General features: G+C 42.4%; 1 protein-coding gene across 2 annotated transcripts in view; it reads left to right on the plus strand.

Moving 5' to 3' along the window:
• ALDH4A1 (aldehyde dehydrogenase 4 family member A1) overlaps positions 1-26426 on the plus strand; it is a 677659-nt gene that overhangs the window by 566525 nt on the left and 84708 nt on the right. The gene's annotated exons all lie outside the window — the stretch shown is intronic.

Here is a 26426-nt window from a genome sequence, read left to right on the forward strand (position 1 = left end):
CGTTGGGGAAACTTTTTCTTGCTCCTTACCGATGTCAGTAAAAGTTAATAATTTCATTACTTGTGGGAAGCAAATACCTCATAAGGATTTTCATCTGTACTGTATTCCTTGCCTAGGCCCTGACCACAATGTACCTTGCTGTCGGTTTTGTGCTGTATTTAATCAACGCACTGTCAAATGTCAGTACATTTTTGCTTCAAAATTTTTTGGCTCACATTTTAATTATCCAGAAATGTTGTCGGTTAGCAGTCTGACTACTGGAATACCTAAAAAACGCAAAGAAAAAGACAGAGCCAGGCCGTTGAGGTCCAAAACTGTGGACAACACTTCTGCTAAGCCAGTCACCAGTTCACCGGTACTCAGTGAGGTGCTTTTGCAGCCCCTGATACCCGCTACTTGTGATTTGCAGGCCTCTACTGAGACCCATTCAGAGTCCAGTATGCATCGAGATGCTTCAATTATGGAACCCGCGGATGTCTCTACCTTGGATGTGTCCGGAGCTGCTGTGCAGGCACTGGCTTCTAGGGTGTTTTCAGGCCTACAGATTTGTATATTAGAACGATGCCATCTTCAAAACTAAGACCAAAATCTTGACCAATACCTAAAAAAAACAACTCCTGGACCACATGTGCAGGCCTCTATGCCTAAAAAACAAATGATCAAAATGGCTGAAGATTTAATTACTCTGATCAGGGGTAGCCAAACCCCCCCCCCCCTTCTAAGAGGCTTAGGCAAGACATTGATTATGAATCTTCTGAACAGGATTCTGTTTCTTCTGACTCTTCTAATGAACAGGAATTGTCTATACCTACTTATGAGGACTCTGATGCAGAAGATTCCATTCCTTCTGCTTCTCCCCCTGAGGATTTTTCTTTTGGGGAAACATTACATACCTTAAGGGAACATTTCCGCTGGGAAAGTCAGGATTTCTCTGAATCTAAAAAAAGACTTGGGAATTTTCTTCTTCTTCCTCAGCATAGGTCTTTGGCTATACTTCCTGTTCTAGACATTGTCGATGATGTTTTTTCAGAATCTAGTATGGCTCCTGATTCTCTGCCTCTGGCTCCTTGTAAGCCAGACAGATACTACAGGGCTCCTGACTCCCACAAATCCTTTTTCAAAAATCCTGTTGCAGATCCTGAAACCATTTCTCAGGGTCCCAAGGGCATTAAGGCTTCTACTGCTAAAAATCCTACTCCTTCTGGTAGAGATTCCAGGGTGGTGGATAGATGGGGTAAGAAGGTTTATACTTCTGCAACCTTGGTAATCAGGGCTTTAAACTGTCAGTTTCATATGCTAAAATATCAACAGCATATCATGGGACTGCTGAAACAGAAAATTATGTTGATTTCTGACTGTGTGAAAAATAAACATTTACAGGATTTATTGCATGCAGCTGAACAAGTTGGAAAACATACTTTGCAATGTGGTTTTGATTCTTTGGTGGCCTCTTGCAGGGCCGCTGTAACTGGGTCTGTGCTAAGAAGGCATGCTTGGCTCAAGGAGCAAAATTTGCCTGATCGTGTTAAAGCAAAATTGTTGGATGCTCCTTTACAACAGGACCATCTTTTGGTAATAAGGCTGAAGAAGTTTTAAAAAAGATGGAAGATAAAGCTAAATCTATGCAAACTGTGAAAGATTTCTTACAAGTGCAACCTCCAAGATTTAGTAGGCACTGGCCTACTAAGAACTGGTCCTGTCCAGTTCCTTCGAGAGCCACTCAAGTCAAACCCAGACATTCCAAAGGCTCCAGGTTTCCGTCACAAGGGACTGTCAGAACAAAACAATGGAGTGCCTCCTCTTTCAGATCTGGAAACGACAAGACACCTCCCTATGGTAAACAGTCTCAATGACTTCCCTTTACACTTACCAAGCACTTACCTTATAGCTGCCCCTTTGGGGGGAAAACTGACTCTAAATGCAAGAAACTGGCAACTTATAACCCAGGACAAATGGGTTTTAAATATAGTATCCCAGGGATACAGATTTCATTTCCACATGTTGCCAATTCCAAACGGATGGCCAGACCTGCCCCCAAATCAGTGGACAGAGGCCCAGAAACAAGTATTTTCCCTCATGAGCATGAGGGCTATTGAACCAGTACCAGAAGAGGAAAAGGGACAAGGTTTCTTTTCAAGACTTTTCCTGGTACCCAGAAAAGACAAATCATGATGTCCAATTCTGGACTTATCTACTCTAAACACCTTTCTGGACATTCCAAAATTGAAGATGCTGACTCTTCACCAGTTACTTCCTATGCTAGGCAAAGATGCCTGGTTGGCATCTCTAGATTTAAAAGAGGCTTACCTACATATCCCAATCAGGGAATCTTGCAGAAGATACCTCCACTTCAAAGCAGGCTACTTGCATTACCAGTTCTCTGCACTGCCCTTTGGCTTATCTACTGCGCCCAGGGTCTTTACAAAGTGCCTGTCTCAAGTAATTGCATTTTACAGGCAAAGAAATATTCAAATATATCCATACCTGGACGATTGTCTAATTCAGGCAGAAAACAAGGACACTCTTCTAAACCATCTGGCATTTGTAAAAAGGGTTCTGACTTGTCTAGGGTACACTATAAACGAAAATAAATCACAACTGGCACCCTCTCAAAAAATTACATTCCTGGGTGCAAGCTTGAATACAACTGCCCAGATGGCTTTCCTTACGCCAGAGAAGCAAATTCATTTGGTGACTTACTTCAAACAGGTGGCCACAAAAACCCTGCTTTCTGCAAAGCAAATACTGCAAGTCTTGGGGTTCATGGCCTCCTGCATTCTTCTAATTCCACATGCAAGACTGCATATGAGGAAACTTCAGTGGTACTTAAAAAGTCTATGGAGTCAGCATTGTCACAGCCTGGAAACAATGATTCCTATCATACCTTGCCTGCAACTAGACTTCTTATGGTGGGCAGAGGCCTGCCACCAAAACAAGGGACTGCCATTCGCACCACCCCCTGCCGCCCAAACCCTAATTACAGATGCATCAGACTATGCTTGGGTGCACATCTGGCAGGGAATTGCATTCAGAGCAAATGGAGCCCAAATCAAATGCACCTTCATATCAATCAAAAAGAAATGTTAGCTGTACAGAATGCACTGACAGCCTTCAAGGACTACCTTCATCCAGGACAATTAATGATAAAGACAGACAACACCACGGTTATGTGGTGCATAAACAAGCAGGGGGGTGCACACTCCTAGCCCCTTTGCAGACTAGCCATGGCATTGTGAAACACGGCCTTGACCTATCAAGTACAACTACAAGCTCAATTCTTGCCGGGAAAGCTGAATACTCTGGCAGATGAACTAAGCAGAAATCTCATGGACCCACACGAATGGAAACTGGAACCATGGATTTTCAACATGTTGACATGCACATAGGGGAGCCCAAACATAGATCTTTTTGCCTTACCCCAGAACTATCAGTTGGACAAATTTTGCACAAGAACTCATCACAAAATAGCCTGGAAAGTGGATGCTCTATCCTTCAGCTGGAAACACCTATCAGTCTATTGTCAACACCAGAACACAGCGTTTGTGGCACACTGAGAAAGGTTGAAAAATAGAACCAAACACTGTATACACTCGTATGAGAAATGGAACTTAGTGCAAACAATCCAAAGGAAATGTATACACAAATTGTATACACAAATTGTAGAAACAGCAAAACGCCAACTGAAGTAATACTTTAAGCTTCTCCAAAAGCAGAACGATCACAGGAACGGTTTAAAGTTAAAACATATTTATTCACCATACAATGAGTTAAGCGCTTTCACTCGTACACCACGAGCTTCCTCAGAACTGTTCTGAGGAAGCTCGTGGTGTACGAGTGAAAGCGCTTAACTCATTGTATGGTGAATAAATATGTTTTAATTTTAAACCGTTCCTGTGATCGTTCTGCTTTTGGAGAAGCTTAAAGTATTATTTCAGTTGGCGTTTTGCTGTTTCTACAATTTGTGTATACAATTTGTGTATACATTTCCTTTGGATTGTTTGCACTAAGTTCCGTTTCTCATACGAGTGTATACAGTGTTTGGTTCTATTTTTCAACCTATCAGTCTATGCCTTTCCCCCTCTGCCTCTGCTCTCCAAAGTTCTACTAAAAGTCAAACAGGACAAACCAAAAATGATTTTGATTACTCCAGACTGGCCGACCCAGCACTGCTACCCACTCCTGCGCAATGTGTCACACCTTCCACCGTGGCACCTGCCTCAGACTACTTACTGTCTCAGCAGACCAACCAAATTCTGCACACTCAGCTCCAAACTTTGAATCTTGCAGCGTGGCTAATCACCTAAATTCACCCTTAGCATCCCTTAAGAAACCTGTGATGGATGTCATTTTAGAGGCAAGAAGACCTAGTACTAGAAAATCTTATGCTGAAAAATGGAAAAGATTCTGTGCCTGGAATCAATCTCAAGGGATAAGCACATCAGTGCCAAACATTCCTTAGATTTTGCAATACTTAACTGAGATGCTTCACAAGGGTCTGTCCTTTTCTTCCATAAAAATCCATGCCTCAGCCATTTCAGCTCATTACAACACAGAACCTCCCCTCTTCTCTCATCCCCTGCTAAAGCAGTATCTCAGAGGGGCCAAAAACTTAAGACCACCAAGGAGAGCTCCAACCCCTGCCTGGGACCTCAATTTTGTATTGGAGAAGCTCACTTTCCCTCCTTTCGAGCCAGCTGCTACTCATAGCTCTCAACCTTCCATCTCCAAAATGAGGAACACTCGCCTTCATAATGTGGAACAAATGGGCAAAATGTGGAACACATACTAATGGCTTGCTAACATCTTCAACTAGGAAGGTCATAAGATGGTTAAAATATGCTGGTTTAGCTTATAAAGAAGATCCTTTAATGAATTAATATGATTAATTTCTATTTACCATGGATTTGGATTTCACTTAAAAAAATTCCTAACACTGAATGTGTGACAGACTCTTTCAATGTGGAACTTTGAGGAAGTTCGAGGAACATGAACTTTTTAAGACCCCAAATGAGGTACGTTCCTCGTAATGAGGTACACTTGAGAGGTATGCTGCTACTGCATACTTAAAATTTATCTCCTGAAAAACAGCTTTCCTTTTAGCAGTCACTTCAGATAGAAGGATTTCTGAATTACAGGCTCTTAAGGCAATGGAGCCTTTCGTACTTTTTCATGCAGACAGGGTATCTCTCATGACCAATCCATCCTTCATGCCTAAGGTGGTATCCAGTGTGGCTCTTAATCAGACCATTCATTTGCCAACTTTCTTTCCCAATCCACAGAACAAGGGGGAGTGGATTCTGCATTCATTGGATGTCCACAGACAACTTAGATTTTACTTAAACAGGACAAAATCTCAAAGAAAATGTGAACAACTGCTGGTGGCATTTGCTGCAGGAGCAGAGGGAAAGGGTATTTCAAAGCAAACCATTTCCAAATGGATAAGCCATTGTATTTGTTTCTGCTACATGCACCATGGAAAAACTATCCCCCAGGGGATCAGATCCCATTCCACCAGGGCTGCATCTACTTCAACAGTCTTTCTCAGAGGTGCTCCTACCAGGGACATTCTAGAAGCTGCTACCTGGAGCTCAGTTCATACATTCACCAAACATGACCATTTACCACTTTTCTCTAAATCCAGAGCTGGCTTTGCCACTGCTGTTCTGCAGGGCCTTATAGCTGGTCCTAATGCTGTATAATTCCCTCCACCCAACCATAGCTTTGGGAATCTACCCAAATGTAATTACTGCAACAGTGAAACACGAAGAACATAGTACAATTATGTACACTTACCATAAATGTAGATCTTCAAGTGTATTCACAGTTGCAGTCCTGGTTACCCTCCCTCCAACCTCCTATTTTTTCTCTGGCTATACATCTACTTTCTTTCACTATGCTTAAAAGCCCTTTTGTTGTATCTGTTTTTGGAATTGGAGGTATATTTTTGGTATTTTTAATTTAATTTGCTCCCCGTTTGGGGGGCACCTGACATCTGGGGCAAGAAAAACTGATGTAATGGTGTCGGCTGCATGTTTTATACCCCTGATGACCTGACATCATAGAAGAAGGGACAGCAACCGACACAGGACCCAAGACTTAGTTAATCAGGCCGACTGAGGGCAACCTGCCATCAGATTACCCAAATGAAATGACTGCAACAGTGAATACACTCGAACATCTACATTTATGATAAGTGTACACAACTGTACTTTTTTCATCCTCTTGAGTTACTTCTTTTTAAATTGAGAGCAACCAAAAACTTCAGTTAAGTAATTAACATGCCCTTTTGTCTTGCATCCTAATAAGGAAACATGCAGGCCAATAGCAATGTCCATATCAAACACACCTTCTTTTAAGTCAAATGAAGATGCCACTAGTATTTCTTATTAAGACTGTGCTCTTTTAATATCTGTTTCAGTGGTACAATATGGTTCAGTCCTGGTGGAAAGTTAGCTATTAGGTTCATAATCCACCTCATTTCTTCTTTTTCAGTTCTGTTGAAAAGATCTCCTTTACGAACTCCATCATTTACTTGGGAAATCACCATAAAAGTAAACTTATGCCCATTATACTCCTGTATGTGTTCGTACAAAGCATTAGTGTCTATTTTGTTTTTTATGTCCAGCTGTTGTTGCAGAATGCACTCTTTAAACTTCCTATTCATCTTGCCTACATAGTAAGCTTGGCAGGAATTGCATAGAGCTACATAAGTCACGTTTTTAGTATTACAATTAGTGAAGCCATAATTTATTTCTAATTTTATTTATTTAAAATTTGTTAACCGGAAAAGTCCGACTTAGAACAAAGCCAATTTTCAGCGGAGGCCCGGGGAGAAAGGCTACAGATGCATGTCTTTTTAATGTGGGAGGAAACTGGAGCACCCGGAGGAAACCCACATGAACACAGGGAGGACATGCAGACTCCACACAGAAGGCACTCCAGTCGAGAATCAAACTGGAGAGCCTCTTGCTGTGAGGCGACAACACTACCGCTGCACCACTGCGCCATCCATCCATCTATCTATAAAGTTTGTGTGTGTTAGGATGTTCAAAAATATTTGTGGTGTTAATGAAGTTGCATGCCTTACAAAAGTCGCATTTTCGTGTACCTGTCACCTTATTCCTTCTTGTTGTATTTGTATTCAATTGCCCACCATGGTTGCAGAGCAGACTTTTTAAATTCTTATTCTTGAACGTAAAGTGGGGATAATCCCCTACAATATTCTTAATCTTAGTATCTGCTGCAAGGACAGGCCAATATTTCCTAATGATGTTGCAAATATCCGAACAATCAGTACTGTGGATCCCTAGTGATATCTGCATTGCTTACTGTACTTATTTCCTTGTTTCACTTGTAAGAAAGTTACTGTTTGTCGTTTTTGCATTTAAGTTACCTGTAACACATTGCATTTAAGTTACCTGGCACTTGCTCACTAAAGCAATTATATAAGTCAGCTCTAAAAAATTAAAAGCACTACACCCTCACAAACTCCCCTTGAGTACCTTGTTCCCCATTGGCCCTTTTTTCAATTATAAAGGAATTCCCAATACTATTCTAGCATGTCCAAAGGTCAGTTGTCAATCTCCTCTCTGGTCCAGCTGGTGAATCTGGGAATCTTGAGGCAATGTTACAACTGCCTCATGTACACAGACAACCCTCTCCTCCTCCCAACAAATTCCAACACATGTGAGAGATGCAACCATATAGCCAAACTGGAGGCTAAGCTCTCTCAACTCAGTACTGGCGTAACCAGTCAGGAGGAGAAGGAAACCACACTCACTACAATTCCAGTCTCACATAGACCTACCACGACAACAAACCAAACACATAAACACACAAAAACATACTCGGAGGCTCTAAATAAAAATCTGCCTAAGCAGCAGAGACCTCCAAAGCAGACACCCAAGCAACTGCTACCCCAAAACAAAACACGTGCAACACATAGCTCACAAAGCCAGTGTGCCGAACAGTCACAGCCCTTAAGGCTAAACAACACACCTGATACACTTGTAATAGGTGACTCTATCGTCAGGCACACTGACGTCCCGCTCACCAGGCTGAACAAGGAGAAGGTCATGGTGAGCTGCCTGTCGGGCGCTAGGATCCGCTACATAACACAAGCACTCAGGTCACTCCAAGGCAAGTACAAATATGACTCAGTCATTGTCCATGCTGGTGTGAATGACCTTAGACGTACCTCCCTGGACTACATGAAAAGAGACATAGAGGAGCTCTCTGAGCATGTAGCCCAGGCCGGTATGACCCTGACCTTGAGTAGCATCTTACCCTCACCAAGAATGATGCCACAATATGAAAACAAGATGATTAATTTCAACAATTGGCTTAAGTATTGGTGTCATTCAAAGGGGATCCAATGCCTGTCAGCCTGGGATGACATGCTCGACAAGCCACGATGCTTCGCTAGGGACGGCTTGCACCTGTCACCCCTGGGCTTTCGGATATTGGCAAAGGCTCTTGCTACCCCATAGTGCCTTTTTTAGGCAAGGCTCAAAAGACAAACCCACCTCCATAGGTATCACAAGGGATAAGAAACTAAGAGTAATGCTACTCAATGCCAGAAGTCTAAACCTCAAGATGCAAGCACTCGAAACTCTCCTTAGCATGGAGAACATCGATATCTGTGCAGTAACAGAAACCTGGTTCAAGGCTCCCGAGAGCACCCCAGCACTACCAGGTTATACCTCATACCATGCTTTTCGGCCCCAAAACTTGGACCGAACCACAAAAGGAGGGGGAGTATCAATATTCGTCAAAGATACCCACACCTCCAGGTTGGTGGCAAAGCACGAAGCATCAGAGACTATCCATGTGCAACTAACAGTGGGTAAAACTGCCTTCCATTTTATAGCCTGCTACAGACCACCCTTCCAAACACAGGAACCCCACTCGGCCTTCCTGAGAATACTGGAAAATATGAAGGTCTCTCCAAACACCATTATATTGGGCGACTTCAACTACCCAAACATAGACTGGGAGCATTACTCTAGCTCCAATACCCTAGCCCAAAGGTTCCTAGAATTTGTAAACTCAAATGCTATGGAACAACTTGTTACCACTCCCACAAGACGGGACAACATACTGGACCTGATCATCACCAACATGGGGACACTATGCTCCAGACCAGAAGTGTATCCCTCACTGGTAAGATCAGACCATAAACTATTCTCACTGGATATTCACATCCCGACCCCACCCCCTGCCCAGAAAACCACAGTGAAAAACTTCTCTAAAGCAAATTTCACTCGCCTCAAAACCGAGGCGGAATCTTTCAAAGCCCCCAGGCCTGTGGAAAATACGGCCCAGACCGCAGAATCCTTTATAAATGCATTCTATGAACATCTTCAGGAATGCATGGATCATGCAATCCCAAATAAAACCAAGACCCAATCCTCCAAAGGCAGACTTCCTGTCTGGTGGACCCCAGCCATAAACAAACTATACAATAGAAGGAGGAAGCTACTACATAATAGAGAAAAATCCCAAAAAGGGAAGGCATCTCTGATCAGTATTAGCAAAAAACTACAGGCAGTTATAAAATAGTCTAAGGCCAGCTTCGAGAGAAAAATTGCACAGGACACTAAGGATAATCACAAGGCTTTCTTTAGTTATGTTAGGAAACTGGGTGGAAGTTCCCAGATATGCTCAGAATTAGTCCAAAATGACAAAAAATACACCGAGCCCACAGACATTGCCAACATCCTAGCTGACAGGTTCAGTGCAAACTCCCCCCCCCCACCAAAAGGGCAAATATCGATCCCAACAGAGTGCTGCCCCCCTGACATCTCAGATGCTCAGGTAAGAGCCGCCCTCTCCAAAGCAAAAAACACAGCATCAATGGGACCAGATGGTGTCCCGGGCTGCGTCCTACATGAACTCCAAGAGGAGCTAAACCCAAACCTAAAACTACTGTTCAATCTTAGCCTTACTACAGGATATGTACCCAAAGAGTGGCGTACAGCAACAGTGGTCCCCCTCCACAAAGGTGGTGCCTCAACGGATCCTGGAAACTATCGCTTCATAAGCCTGACTAGCTTGGTCTGCAAAGCTATGGAAAGGATCATCATGGACCTCATAAATAAAGATATTGGGGACCTACAACACTGGATCCTACCCAGTTTGGCTTTGTTAAGGGCAGATCCTGCCTCTTAAACCTGGTCGATTTCTTTGAAACAGTCACCAAGGCCATTGACGAGGGGAAGGTGGTCCACACAGCCTACCTGGACCTCGCAAAAGCCTTCGGTACAATACCCCACTCAGGCATTATAGATAAGCTCACCAGCTTAAATATAAACCCCTATGTCACTAGATGGGTTGCAAACTGGCTTAAGGACAGAACCCATATGGTTAGAATTGCTGGAGCCATGTCAGACTCCAAACCAGTTACAAGTGGCATCCCACAAGGCTCAGTCCTGGGACCTCTCTTGTTCGGTATATATTTCTCGGCGGTACAGGCCAACACGGAAGGACTGTGGCTGACCAAGTTCGCAGATGACTGCAAACTGGGCGCTATAATCAACTCTCCAGCCGACACAAGCATCCCCCAAAAGGGCCTCATAGAAACAGACAACTGGTGCCAGAGCCATGGCCTCAAGCTAAACGCCAAAAAGTGTATAGTTATCCCCTTTGGCAAAAACAAAGTGTCCACAAATTACCACATAGGTGGTAATCCATTAAGTACAGAAGAAGTCATTAGGGACCTGGGGACCCAAGTTGATAGCAATCTCTCATTTGACAACCACGTGGCCAAAGTGGTTAGAAAAACATTTTATATAGCCCACCTAATCATGAAGGGATTCACATCTAGATCAGGGGAGGTCATCGTGCCTCTTTACTCATCCCTCATCAGGCCCATAATTGAGTACAATGCCCCTTTTGGGATGTACCTTACCAGACACCTGCAGCAACTGGAAAGACCCCAAAAGTACCTCACCAAGAGGATCAAAGGGCTCAAACAGATGCCATATGCTGCCCGGTTAAAGAAACTCCTGCTCTACTCAGTGGCATACCGACTGCTCAGAGGCGATCTGTGCCTGACATATAAAGCCATGTCCAACCTGGAATTAATGGACATGCTGCACCTCAGAAAATCCAAATCCCATTGAGCTACGCGCTCGAGAGACTTGAACCTCAGCACTGAAATAAATAGGACATGCTGGAGGGACAGATTCATAACCCAGAGGCTCCCTTCACTCTGGAATAAAATCCCAGTCCAGGTTAGGCAGAGTCCCACATTGACTTTCTTCAAGAGGAATCTTGATGAGTGGATGGGAGATCATAGGTTTACCCCAGCTATCACTTCTGTGTCACTGTTGGACAGAGTCACAGTATACTAACCTCAAAAAAAGGCATAGCAAAATAAATTTAAAATGGGTGGCGAAAGCCAAACACACTCTGGCTAGGCTTATAAATGCCCTAGGGCAGATAGCCTAGTATGAACCTATGAACCTATAAATGTATCCATACATCTTAGGATATTGGTGTTCCTATTAGTACATTTGGCCATGTGTGTTCTCTTAGAGTACAAAGGTATTCCTCTTTGTTGGCGTAAGGTCATGGCTTTTTCTGGGTCCATGTTTATTCTTCCTTCATTATACCCCTCGCTGTAAATTTTTTTATTAACTTAGATTGTTCGGACATGAAAGCATCATCATCTGTACATAACCTAGACACCCGAATAACTTGATATTCCACTATATTTTTGTAAATATGTCTTGGGTGCGTGCTTGAATAGTGCGACATATAGTTCTTCCACATTGGTTTCCTGTACAGAGTTGTTTCAATACTTTTACCTTCTTCTAGAGTTAATTTAACATCTAGAAATTCAATGTCATGGTCTAAAAAGCAAGTATAAACTTTAACATATTATCTAACAAATGAGAATTCTAAAAATTAGTATGGCAGAAAAATGCATTTTCCCTAAATCTATCAAAAGCTTTCCCATCTTTGTCAGAAGGGGATGGATTGACATTAACCAGATGTTTAGCAGCAGCTAAGGCTGCCAGGAACTCTGATCAGTTCATTTCTTGTGAAGGTGAGAAGGACAGCCTGTGCCAAAGCAGACTAATTCTAAATGGTTGTCTCATGCTGTGACGTTTTGTTATATCCACCACAAGAAGGCAATTCCAGGCAGGGTCAAGGCCCAGTCTACCAAGGCCTTGGAATTTTCTGTGCCTTTTTGGAAAGGTTGGAGTCTAGTAGTATTTCAAAAGCAGCAACTTTGTCCTCTGTCCACACCTTTACAAAGAACTACAACTAGATTCCTTCTCCAGGTCTAGTGCAGGCTTTATTAGGACGATTCTCCAGGGACTCCTGGACTCTCCTCCTTCCCTCTCCTCATTAGTTTAAGCTATGGTCATCTACTCATATAGGTAGGCCTACTGCAGCAGTGATCAACTTTATGAACATGGTACAGCTGCGTAATTAAACTTACTATAATAGTAGATGGTTGAATTATCACTGCCACGGTAGCCACTCTTAGCATTTTTGAATGTTTTTGTTGCCAGGGCAAGGGTCTTTGGTTATTTTCCTATCATTGACTTTTTCAGAGCTTTAGCCTCCCTCTTTCAGTTGGCATAAAAGCTATGAAGGGGTTGGTGCTCAAACCACTCTTTTTCTTCAGCTCTGATTGAGCTGGTTAATTGTTTGAGCATGTGTGAGATGCAGTTAAGTTTTGGAAGCTGGGTAGCAGTTATAACCCTAGGATGTAACTCATATAGCCAGAACTGTCGCTGACTCATCCTGCACCCTGTGCCAGTACCCGATGTATTGCCCCCATTTTCATAGCTCTTCAGCTGAAGTGCGAGAGTTGACTTTGGCTTACTGTAGAAGGGTGATTGGTGCATCAGTTTCTACAGCAGCCAATCCATGACCCTGCCCCCCCAGCTCTTCAAGTGAAGAGCAAAAAAAAAAAGAAAAAGAAAAAAAAGAAGGGACTTTGGCATACTGGAAAAAGTGGATTGGTGCATTGGCTTCTACAGCAGCCAATCCACACATCCCTGTACAGCTCTTGGACTGAAGAACAAAAAGAAAAAAGACACTTCTGCTGCAACATGTGGTAGAAAGCATATTGGTTCAGTAACCATTTGAAATGTCGGGGCCTGCTAGAGTGAGTCTCAAAATGTGAAAAGAAATTTTAAGGGGAAGAGCGATTTTCATGATTCACTCTTCTCGTATGTTTTTGGTCCTTTTTTTCAGCTTGTTGGCACTGGAATTTTGAGTGCCAATATTTAAATATGGAGTCAATTGATTCTCTTCCTACAGATACTACACAGCTCATCAGTTGAACCCTCCTCCCATTCCAGTGCTGACATTTCAATATGGTGTCAATTGATTCTGTTCATGCAGATACTACACAGCTCATCAATTGAATCCCCCCCAAAAATAAAATAAAATAAACAGCTAATGTACACAGCTCATCAATTGAACCCCCCCCCCCCCCCCCCACAAAAAAAAATAAAATAAGCAGCTAATGTGTCTTTCTGTACACAGATTTAGCCAAATAAAATGCATGCTGCAGCTGGCTCAGGGAATCTCAATCATGCCTCCCAACACTTTGCACTTGTGGTAGTTGTCCTCTTCGCCCTACCCTTTCTGTTCTACTGCATATAGCTCAGGCTACTACAGCAGTAATCATTTGAACATCTGCTGTTATAAAGATTATTTACACAACTGTGCTCTATGTGAATACTCTTTTAAAACTTTAATAGGGCTGAGTTTGTCCCTACCTCCTGTTGGCACCAGTCATATATTGTGCATATGTTGGGACATCTGGTTACTGTTCTATAGCCTGATATAGTAGTCTATTATGAATGTTTTACCTCTATAATGCAGTGTCTCCTTGTTTGTGTACGATTTCACAAGAGAATAGATGTCTGCAGCTTTTCATCGTTTGAGTTTGCTTCCACTGTAAATAATGATAGTGTCAACCTTTGGCCTTTACTGTAAACATCATCAGCTGTAGCCAGCCAGTCAGTCACCTGATCTGAATGACTATTTAAATATCAACAACATCGCATAACTCTCGCTGTTCACTATCCACTTCCTTTGCCTGATTTTTATCCAGGCTTCACCAGAATGATTTGAATTTAAAACATCTTTGCTATATATTTATTTAGAGTGGATATCTCTTAAGAAAGTCCGTTTGACAGATATTTTCATTTTCATATATTCATTAACTATCATAGTGTTCACTGAAAACCACTATTTTCCTGTATAGTTGTAATTATATATTAAAGCAGCAGGTGGAGACATTGCTCTGTACCATAGCAAGATGCTTTTTTTTATTTTGTACCCAAGTGCTGAAAAGGTAAGGGGTCTAAATTATTTATGCATTTTTTTTTTATTTTTTGTTATTATTATTTTTAATCAGGATAATCCATCTGGGAGCAAGCCAGTTTAAAGTGCAGGCGCAGGAAGAAAGCTCCATGAATTAGGTTTATATATATAGAAAAAAATGGGTACAAAAGCAGCTTATGGTACAGTGAGCTAATATGTTTTTATACTGACTATGGAATCTGCTACATGCATGGATTACTAGTGAAATAGATGTCATCAGAATACATGCATTTGTGGATCAAAATGTACATATTTACATTTACATGTATTTCTTATTAAGTAATTTGCAGGGCAGTGTTTTGAGACAGTATTATGACATACATAGAATGCTAAACATTTGTGAATGGACATGATAGTAGTGTGATTTTATGAGATTTGGTTAAATTAGTTGAATTGTTGTCAGAGAACGACAGTTGTTACATGAAGATGAAACAGAATTCCAGGTCTTAGTGATGTGAAAGCTGAAAGCACCATCGACTGTGTTGTTACATCTATTTACAGCTCCAGATTTGCTTTTGAACTAGATGAGTTGCACATCTGGTAGTTAGAAGCAGTTTAAGTGTATTACCTAACTGAGATGATTCCAGTCTGTTCTTTAATGAGGTAATTTGAAGTTTTATAAATGTAATCCAATGGCATAGTCTGTATAACATGCCTTTCACAGATTTTCTTGTATGCAAGTGATTTTTTTCCAGTTTTGTTTTGATGGGTTTATAATAGTTCTTACTACAGGTGCTGTATACATTATTATATGGTAGGCATAGCCTTGTAACGTGGTTATTTAAACAAGTGTGCAATCATCCATTTTCTGCCACAACCTTTAAAGTATAAAAAATCAATTACATTCAAATGATGCAAAGCATAAATAAGGTTAATACAAGCTGTAGCACTGGCCAACAAACTAAGTGTTAGATACTCGATACAGACTCAGTATGCCAAACTAAGACATATGCCATGCTTAAGGCTATTTAGAAATGGAATCAAGGTGAAGAATTTGGGATGGAGTCAAAACCAGGAAGAAAAAGGTCATTGGGAACATATTTTTCTGGGGCTGTGGTGAATTGGCAGACTTTAAGAATTCCCTGCAGGATGCACTGTCGGAGATGCTGGGTGGGCATATTGGTCTTAGAGAGATGATTTTTCTGAGCTATGATACAGAATCGGAGTTATCTAGACATGGTAAGGCCTTGCTGTGTCTAATAATGGTGCCGCCAAAAAAGCAATTACTAGAAAATGAAAATCAAAATCGAAACCAACCGTACTAGAAATAGTGAACATAGTAACAGAGATAAAATAACTGGCATTGAGAACTTTATTAAGGGGTAGGAGCAAACTATATAGGAAAAAATGGGAATTGTGGGAATAGTACATACAGGGGAGCAATGAGGTTTAAAAGGCAGCAGGACTTAAATGACCTATGTATGTAATATCTGACTGAAAAAGATTGGCTAGATTACAAGTGATGTGTAATGTTTACCTCTGGGAGTGTGTCAGAAGCGTTGGTGATGTAAAATGCTTGCAACTAGGATTGTGTCGGTGTGGTTTGTTTTCATTTATATAAATGTATGATTGCTTATGTAGTAAGTGATGGTTTAATAAAGATGTTTCTTGTTTAAAAAAGGCAGGAATTGAATTATTTTTTTTTTTAGGTTATGTGATGTAGAACAATATATGTGAAGTAAAATGTTTGTTATGTTAATTATAGTGTGATTGTTTTTATATGAATGTAAATTTGCCTATATCACAAGTCATGATTCAATACAGGTGTTTGGAAATAAAAGAGGATATGCGAGAGTAATCAAGAATATAATTTAAAGATACAGATATAAAAAGATGAATAAAGACAAGAAGTAACAGAAGGAATGCAATGAAGAAGTGAGGATGCAGATATAATGAGACAGATAGATAGTTGCTAAGATAGGATTGAAGTGGTTGAGTATGGTATAGTGTGGGCTCCTGCAGTGCTAATTATAAATACAGAGGCATCGATGATGTACATGTTAGGGGTGATAAGGGGAAGCTACTCTGGTCACTGAGGTGTTTCATTAGTAGAGATGCTGACTGAAAGAGTCGTAGTAGTGTGAGGTGCTTTTACAAGTGGAAATGGTGAATACATTTGTCTGATTCTGGATTTCAAGTAAGACGCTGAGGGTTTGGTGGTAACACTGTGTATGAGAGAGGCCCAGAAGTTGGTTATTGAATTATATTTTAGTCCTTTTTTATTGTCAAGAGGGAAGCAATAAGAGCTTTACTCTATACTGTAGGACATAGACCTACAAAAAGAGACAAGAACCATAGGTAGGTGACTCTGCTGTGGCCAAAGCTGGTTCCTCAGACCACTACATTTCCCTGGGTCCCTCTGGCATTGCCCATCCAGCCACTGTGAATCAGGGGTTAGCCATGTTCTTTGCAGCTGTCGGGCTCTCTTTAGTGGGTAAGAGACAGCCACTTTTGTTGGTGTTGGTAGAAGGGGAAGGAAGATGCTCTGCTTACACAGAATGTTGTGCCCATCACTGGAGAAGGTGTTGCTGCCATTAAAATTATTTTTCCCTTTATTTTCCTGTCAAAATGAAATGGAAAACTAGACATATTTCTTAACCTGCTCCTATTTCACTGGAACTTTTGGATTTTTTTTTTACTTTAATAGACATACACACATTGCATATAGTTTTATCAATGAATCTACCCTCTAATACTGGATTCACTGATCCAGATTGGTCAGTCACCTACCTTATCACAGCTGCATACAATTGATACTGATTAATCACACAAGCAGCTGCTAACAAAATGCTGCAGCAATAGTCTGAACATATAAAATGAAACTTAAGTGTTTTCTATGAGGATGTCACACCCTGAATGTTGCATTACTTATAGTAACATCATGGTTAATTGCTCATCTATGACAAAAGGTGCATCATGCTACATTTGATGAAACCTAAGTTAACTGTAGCTAAAAATTGTAAACTGTGCTTTCAGTGGGTAGTAACACCTGTCCTACCCATCAATAAACCTGAGCACTCACAGATACTGCTATGTGTATATGTGCGCATGTGTGCGTGCGTGTGTGTGTGTGTGTGTGTGTGTGTGTGTGTGTGTGTGTGTGTGTGATGTGCATGTATGCTTGTACAGACATGAACACATATATACATACAGTGTTGCAAATGATGTGGCTTGTGTTAAACTCCTGTATCCAGGATGTTGTGGCACACAAGCACCTTTCACAAATAGGTGTATAATAATATCTGTTCCAGTGTGCCATTTAGAGTATGCTACTACATGAAATCTAAATTTCGATAGTTTTGAATATCAAACTTTACATTAAGAAATGTATGTAAAATTTTTGAATGTCCAAGTTTATATTAAGTAATGTGATTTTATTTTTTAGTGTATTTGGATGTAAAATAATCTCGCTGCCAAAGATGAAAACTATGGCAATAATCATTTGAAATGTCAGGACCTGCTTCAGCAAGTCCCAGAATATGGACAGTGAATGGTTGAGAGAAAATGTACTTGCATAGACCTCCCTGCAAAAAAAAATAAGTTTAAAGGAGAAGACTGATTATAGCAATAACCCACGCCTGGGTGTGGGTAATGTGGGATTTACCCATGGTTGGTGTGGTTTGGTCACGAGGGTGAAGCCCGAGTGGCCAAACAAAGCCAACCGTGGGTAAATCCAGCATTACCCACACCCAGAAGTGGGTTATTGCTATTATACAATGCCATTATTTAAGAAAAAAATAATTACTTTTCTTAAATAATGGCATTGTATAATGCCTCCTTGCTGCCCTTCCGCAGCTGTCTGGTATTCTGCGGCAGTTCTGATGTACTGCGTATGCGTATACTTACACAGTACATCAGAGCTGTGGGCAAAAGCAATGGAGAAAGCAAGATCTCCGTTGCTTTTTACAACCTGTCTCACTATGTTAAATGAGTTTAACATAGCGAGACAGCTTTAAAAAAAACAACGGAGAATCTCCATTGCTTTTTTTAAAGCTGTCTTGCTAGGTTAAACCCATTTAACCTAGCGAGACAGTTTTGAAAAAAGCAACGGAGAAAGCAAGATCTCCGTTGCTTTTTAAAGTGTCTCGCTATGTTAAATGGGTTTAACATAGTGAGACATTTTCAAAAAAAGCAACGTAGATGCTCCGTTGCTTTTTTTAAAAGCTGTCTCGCTATGTTAAACTCGTTTAACATAGCGAGACATGTTGTAAAAAGCAACGGAGATCTTGTGTTCTCCGTTGCTGTAAAAAAAAAAAAGTTATACTAATGGAAAAAGTCCGGGCAACCGGACCTTTTTCCATTACTATAATTCTGATTTACAGTGTGCACACTGACCAATCAGCATGCACGTTTTGGAATATTAATGGAGGGTCGTTGTATAATGTTCAATATTTACTCGTCTTCTGTATTTTTCGTCTCTTTTTTTTTTTGAGTACCAGCATTTCAATAGGGAGCTCAATATGGTTCTGATATAGTGAAATTAGCAGATATAGATATATAAAATATAAATACATTGCTTGAATATATAAGTTCATAATAGGCTAATTGCCTTTGTGGGCCATATTAAACCTAGCCAGTTACCCCGGCTAAGAATTAAACCATGCACCCTGCGTCTGTAACAGTGCTAATTTTACTATTTCTTAATAATTTCTCACCAGAGTTTCTGCATACCATACCTAAGTCCACTGCCCATGAAGTATACAACTCTTAATGAAAATGTAGTTTCCTAACCTGACTGCAGAATGCCAGACTGATAGGAGGCATGGATACACATGCATCAGGCCTAGTGGGGACCTGCTGCTCAAACTCCCTACTAGTGCATTGATGTGTCCCCTGCTCAAGCTTCCTTTAGACATCACACATCTCCTTGAAGCCATGGCCATTAGATGACCGCTCTGGCACTGGAAGACCAGCAGAACTGGCCTTAACTGAGGTGTGCTAGTCTGATCTATAGAAATAGGGTAGTAAGATACAGTCTTCCGCTACTCATCCAAAGAAAGGAATGCACAAGATCCTCAAGATGCACCCCTGAGGTTTGGAACTGAGATAATACCTCACCCAAACCAAAGTTCATTGACTGACACTGAGGACTAGTTAGTGCTCAAACCCTTGCTAGTCAAGGAAAGCTTACAACCTGCTTCAGGAGCGGGGGTGGGTGGTGGGGGGTGTAGCTGGTCATCAAATGTATCTTGAGGTTTATTCCTGGAATTAGTCTGCAAATGCCTATCGTTGTGCTGATGCTGTCACCTGTGCCAAAAGCTGTTAAGATAGCCAATCTCCCCATCCTCACAAAAGGCCCTCTCAACTGTAGTATTTTTCCCACCATCTATGCAGTATGCAGTGTCTCTAGGTTAAAGGTTAAACCTCTGGCACTTTTTGCACTTGACTGGTAATTTGAATTCCACGTGCATGGGTGTGGGAATCCAGGGCTTAACCAGCAATGGAAATGACTGTGACGTACACTCTGTAAGTGGCCTTAGATTATGCTCCCACTTATGCAACTGTTGCATTATATCATGGCACATTTCAGCTGGATGTGTATGTGTCCTTGAATGTAGGAATCTATTATTTACTTTATTTAGCTGATATGTTAACCAGGGCAGAAGGGCAGCCATGGTGATGCAGCAGTTAGCATTGCTGCCTCACAACAAGAGGTCCTTCAGTTCAATTCTTGGCTAGGGTGCCTTCTGTGTGGAGTCTGCATGTCCTCCCTGCAGTCACATGGGTTTCCTCCAGGTGCTCCAGTTTCCTCCCACATCCCAAAGACATGCTGCTTGTGGATTGACATAATAAATTGGCCCCCTAGGTGTGAGTGTGTGTGCCTTCTGTGGAAGGCTGAACACTGGGCTGGCAACTCGACACAGTAAAACTCCACTGCCAGTCGTTGTTCTTCGTGTTTCACTGTTGCAGTCATCACACTTGGGTTATCTGCCTGCAGGTAGCTCTCAGTCAGCCCGAATACCAGAGACTTAGTATTTCTGCATCAGTTGCTGTCACTCCAGGACTGACGTTATGTCATCAGGGGTATAAAAACAGGTAGCTGACGCCATTACACCAGTCTTTCTTGCCGAGTAGCCCAAAGCAGAAGCAGTTCGCACGAGTGCGGGTCGGCCACTACCTGAGTTTTCGTTTCCGAATTGAATCATCCTGAAGTCTTCTAAAGCTAAGTACCCCACTGAGGATCCTTTTTTCTTGCTCTAGCCAATGTCAGAAAAAGTTAACAATTGTCTCTCCTGTTGAAAGCAAATACCACACAGAGATTTCCATTCTTACTGCCTCACCTGTTTAGGCCCAGACCTTGACGTCCCTCCTTGTCAGTTTTTTGCTTTGCTCAATGCCTGAACTATTCATCATTAGGCCCTTATTGTCACTAAAAAATTTCACTCTCGATCTCCGTATTCCGAAATGGCTTTGGTAAGCCATCCGAAACATAAGGATAAAGACAGAGACAGACTGCACAGGTCCAAAACTGACAATGACGCTTCTGTTAAGCTAGCCGATACTCAGTGAGGCACTTTTGCAGCCCCCTGATGCCCACTTCGATGGATTTGCAGGCCGCTACTGAAACCCGTTCTGAGTCTGGTATGCCGCAAGACTCTTCTTTGACTACGGAGCCTGTGGATGTCTCTACCTAGAATGGGTCCGGTGCCGCTGTGCAGGCACCAGCTTCTGAGGAAGTTCTTCGCACTACCGATATTTGACTCATACTGATGACTTCTTTCACATCTTCATTTCTGTCTAAAACTACCGAGTTTCTAAGGCCAAGAGTACAAGCTACACCTAAAAACTGACGACCCAAACTCAAGCACCTGCTTCCTTGCCACAACATCAAATGCTTAAAATGGCAGAAGACCTGATTATGCTGATTAGGGGAAGGCCCAGCCTTCCCCTCCTAAGAGAAAAAGAGATCTGTCCCCAGTAGCTTTAACAGGCCAAGAGTCCGACGACTCTAAGGTTTCTGAATATGAAGACATGCCTTTATCTGCTTATGAGGATTCAGATGCAGAGGAATCCGTTCCCTCTGCTTCCCCTCCAGAGGATTTTTCTTTTGGTGAAACTCTACATACTTTAAGAGAGCATTTCCACTAGGAATGCCAAGACTATCCTCAGTCCAAAAAGAGATCCAGAGAATTTTTAGATTTGCCACAACATAGACCTTTAGCATTCCCTCCAATTCTGTATGTTGTGGATGATGTCTTTATGGAATCCAGTCTAACTCCTGATACTTTACACCCTGCTCCAAGGAAACCAGACAGGTACTACAGAGTCCCTGACTCTCACAAATTTCTTTTCAAAAAATCCTACTGCTAACCCAGAGGTAATTTCCCAGAGGGCCTAAAGGTATAAAAGCAACTACAGCTAAGAATCCCACCCCTTCAGACAGGGATTCTTGAGCTTTAGACAGATGGGGTAAAAAAGTATACACCTCTGCAACTCTCGGCATTAGGGCATTGAATTGCCAGTTTCACATGCTGAAATACCTGCAACATATTATGGAACTTATTAAGCAAAAATTATCTACCTTTACAGACCATGCAGAAAATAAAGAATTACAAGAGCTTATGCATTCTGCAAGCCAAGTCAGCAAGCATACTTTGCAATGTGGCTTTGACACCCTAGAAGCATCTTGCAGGGCAGCAGTCACTGGTTCTGTACTGAGAAGGCATGCTTGGCTTAAGGAGCAGACCTTGCCAGATCATGTCAAATCAAAATTACTAGACGCCCCTTTGAACAAGGACAATCTGTTTGGCAGAAAAGCCGAAGGGGTTCTAAAAAAGATGGAAGAAAAAGCTAAATCTATGCAGACAGTCAAAGATTTTTTGCAAGTGCAGTCTCCTAGATTCAGTAGGCATTGCCCCTCGAAGCACTGGTCCTTTCCAGCCCCCTCAAGGCCATCTCAAACTAGACCCAGGGGAAACAGACCACCCCCCAAGATTACAGTCTCAAGGTATGCAGAGATCTAAGCAATGGAGTGCCTCCACTTCTAAAACAGAGTGCGCTAAACCACCCCCTTATGCAAAGAACTCACAATGACTCTTCAACCTCACTCCTTACCTCTGCCCAACTGCCCGTGGCCCTAGGAGGAAAACTTGCCCATCATGCAAAAGCTGGACCTCCATCACCAAAGACCAATGGGTCCTCAACATTGTATCCCAGGGGTACAAATTTTACTTCCACTCACTGCCAACCCAAAAAGGGTTCCCAGACCTTCCACCAAACTATGTGGGCAGAGGCAAAAAAAACAAGTTCAATCCCTGCTTGCCACAAGAGCAATTCAACCTGTTCCTGCAGAATAAATAGGTCAAGGGTTTTATTCCAGACATTTCCTTGTACCCAGAAAAGAGGGCACTTGGCACCCAATCCTAGGTCTTTCCATTCTAAACACCTTCTTGGTGGTACCAAAATTCAAAATGCTCACCCTTCAGCAGCTTCTTCCTATGCTGTCCAAAGATGCCTGGTTAGCCACCCTAGACCTAAAAGAATCCTGTCTGCACATCCCTATCAGGGACTCATGCAGGAAATACCTATGTTTCAGGGCAAGATCTATGCATTATCAGTTCTCTGCACTTCCCTTTGGCTTATCCACTGCTCCCAGAGTATTAACAAAATGCCTGGCTCCAGCCATTGCCTATTGCAGACAGAGAATGATTCAAATTTACCTGTACTTGGACAATTGCCTGATTCAGGTAGACAGTCAGGAAAAGCTGTTGCAGCACCTGACATTTGTAAAGAACCTTCTAGCCTCCCTTGGGTACACTATCAATGAAAAAAAATCAAAACTAGTCCCCAGTCAAAAGACTGTATTCCTGGGAGCAAGCTTGAACACAGCATCCCAAATGGCATTCCTTACTCCCGAAAAACAAGCCTATCTGACAGGCTACTTCTCTCAAATGACCACTAGAACCCAGCTATCTGCAAGGAAGATCCTGCAGGCCCTAGTGTTCATGGTCTCCTGCATTCTACTAATTCCATATGCCAGACTGCATATGAGGAAACTTCAGTGGTACTTAAAAAGTCTTTGGTGCCAACATTTTCAGGACCTGGAAACCGTCATACCTATCATACCTTGTCTAAGGACAGAGATTCTTTGGTGGGCAGCAGCATGCAACCACAACATGGGACTTCTCTTTACTCAGCCCCCACGCCACTCAGACCCTAACCCCAGACACATCAGACTATGCCTGGGGGGGCACACCTGGACGACAAGTGCATTCTGGGCCACTGGAACCCAAGTCAAATTCATCTGCACATCAACCAGAAAGAGATGCTAGCTCTTCAGTACGCTCTGACAGCTTTCAGACCCCTACTCTCACCAGGACCCCTGCTAGTAAAAACAGGTAACACCACAGTTATGTGGTACATCAACAAGAAGGGGAGAACCCACTCTTACCCACTCTGCAGGCTAGCCATGGCCCTGTGGAACATGGCCTTGGACATGCATATTCATCTGCAAGCTCAGTTCCTGCCAGGCAAACAAAACTATCTGGCAGACGACTTAAGCAGAAATCTCCTAGACCCACATGAGTGGCAATTAGAACCCAGCACCTTCAGCCTTCTAATCCAGAAATGGGGAACCCCAGAGGTGGACCTGTTTGCCTCCCCCTGCAATCACCAGCTCAGCAAATTCTGCACTAGGACACCTCACAGCAGGGCCTGGAAAGTGGATGCCCTATCTTTCCAGTGGGAAAACTTCTCAATCTATGCATTTCCCCTCTGCTTCTTCTCTCAAGAATATTACTCAAGGTAAGATAGGACAGACCAAGTGCAATCCTGATTGCCCCGGACTGGTCACGCCAGCACTGGTACCCACTACTGCCCAGCCTGTCACTGGTGCCACCCTGACACCTACCCCAGATCCCAACCCTCCTCACTCAGCAGGGGGGACAGATCTTGCATCCACAACTGCAAACCCTGAATCTTGCAGCCTGGCTTATTCCTTGAATTCTCCCCTAGTGATCAGCCTAAGCGAGCAGGTGATGGATATCATTCTTGAAGCCAGTACAAGGAAATCCTATGCTGATAAGTGGAAAAGGTATTGTTCCTGGATTCAGTCTAAAGGAGAGGACACAGCACTGCCCTCCTTACCTCTAATCCTGGATTACCTAGCAGATCTACTCCACAGAGGCCTATCCTTCTCTTCCATTAAGATCCATGCCTCTGCCATTTCGGCTCATTACAACACTGAGCCACCTCTCTTTTCTCACTCTAATCAAACAGTTCCTAAGAGGGGCAGACAACTTAAGGCCACCAAGGAGTGCACCCACCTCTGCTTGGGACCTTAACTTTGTACTGGAAAAGCTCACGCTACCCCCCCCCCCCTTGAGCCTGCAGCATCAGCAGAGTTAAAATACTTCTCTTGGAAAACAGCCTTGCTTCTGGCCATCACTTCAGCTAGAAGAGTATCTGAGCTACAAGTCCTTATGGCTGTGGAACCCTTCATTATTTTTCATGCTGACAGGGTCTCCCTCAAGACTAATACTTCCCTTATGCCTAAAGTGGTGTCCAGTGTGGCTCTCAACCAATCTATCCATTTGCCAACCTTCTTCCCTAATTCACAAAATAAAGGAGAAAGGATCATGCACTCCATGGATGTGCACAGACAGCTCAGATTCTACCTTGATAGGACTAAGCCCTTCAGGAAATCTGACCAGTTACTAGTCAGTTTTGCACCAGGGGCAGAGGGTGAGGCCATTTCAAAACAAACAATTTCTAAATGGATCGCACACTGTATCCATTTCTGCTACAAGCACCATGGGAAACCAGCCCCTCAAGGGGTCAGAACACATTCCACTAGGGCAACTTCTACCTCTACAGCATTCCTCTGGGGAGTCCCTACCAGGGACATTCTGGAAGCTGCTACCTGTAGTTCTGTACACACCTTCACCAAGCATTACCACCTGCCTATCTTTTTCAAATCCAGGGCGGGTTTTGCAACAACAGTCCTGCAGGGCATACTCGCCAGCCCCAACTCTACTTGACTGCCTCCACCCTTTCTTCAGCTTTGGGAATCAACCCAAGTGTGATGACTGCAACAGTAAAACACGAAGAACATAGTACAGTTGTGTACACTTACCATAAATGTAGATGTTCGAGTGTATTCATTGTTGCAGTCCTGGTTTCCCATCCTCCAGCCCCCTTGTCTCTCTCCCTCTCTCTCTCTTTCTCTCTCTCCTCTTTATGTCTATTACTCACCCCTTACAGGGCTGTTGGTATTTACTTTTTACTGGTGGTGTTTTTCCCACCATAACTTAGCTCCCTATTTGGGGGTCTCCTGACATTTGGGGCAAGAAAAACATCAGCTGCCTGTTTTTATACCCCTGAAGAAATGACGGCAGTCCTGAAGCGACAGCAACTGACGCAGAAATAAGTCTCTGGTATTCGGGCCGACTGAGGGCTACCTGCAGGCAGATAACCCAAGTGTGATGACTGCAACAGTGAATACACTCGAACATCTACATTTATGGTAAGTGTACACAACTGTACTTTCTGCAGACCATTGTTCCTCTGTGGCAACCTCTAACAGGAAAAACCAAAAGGAGAAGAAGTTAATCAGGCCAGCACAGAAACTGTATACAAAAAAGGAAGTAACCACAACAAAACGTAAAAAAAAAATACTGTATTCTAATTGCTGGAGGAGAATTCATCAGCCTAGGATGTCTCATGGAATTCTATTTGTTATGTTGTATTAATGGGATAATGAACTCATTCGATCCAATAAAATATTGAACATCTCTAAATTTATGGATAAGATCTTAATGTGCTCCTTGCTTTCCCTTTACCCTCATTTTGCTGTGCTTTAGAGTTTAATTTCTTGACATTTGTCTCTTAGATGTATAACATCCTGGTTAAGATCAGACACCTGACTATAATATCGTAGGTTACATTTATACTTTGTATCTACAACTGTATTTTTATGTGATTTTTACCTCTGGTGTGGTTGTGGCTAAAACGATTCAATTTAATCAGCTCAGTCGCCAGTTATGAAATAGAGAGAAGGCAGCAAGCATTTTGTGCAAATACTTCTACTTGTTTTCCACTTTTTGGGGTTCAGGGAGATACATTTTCAGGTT

This window comes from Protopterus annectens, chromosome 2.part1 (assembly GCF_019279795.1).
Source record: "Protopterus annectens isolate FY-2018-M chromosome 2.part1, PAN1.0, whole genome shotgun sequence".
Lineage (NCBI taxonomy): Eukaryota > Metazoa > Chordata > Ceratodontiformes > Protopteridae > Protopterus > Protopterus annectens.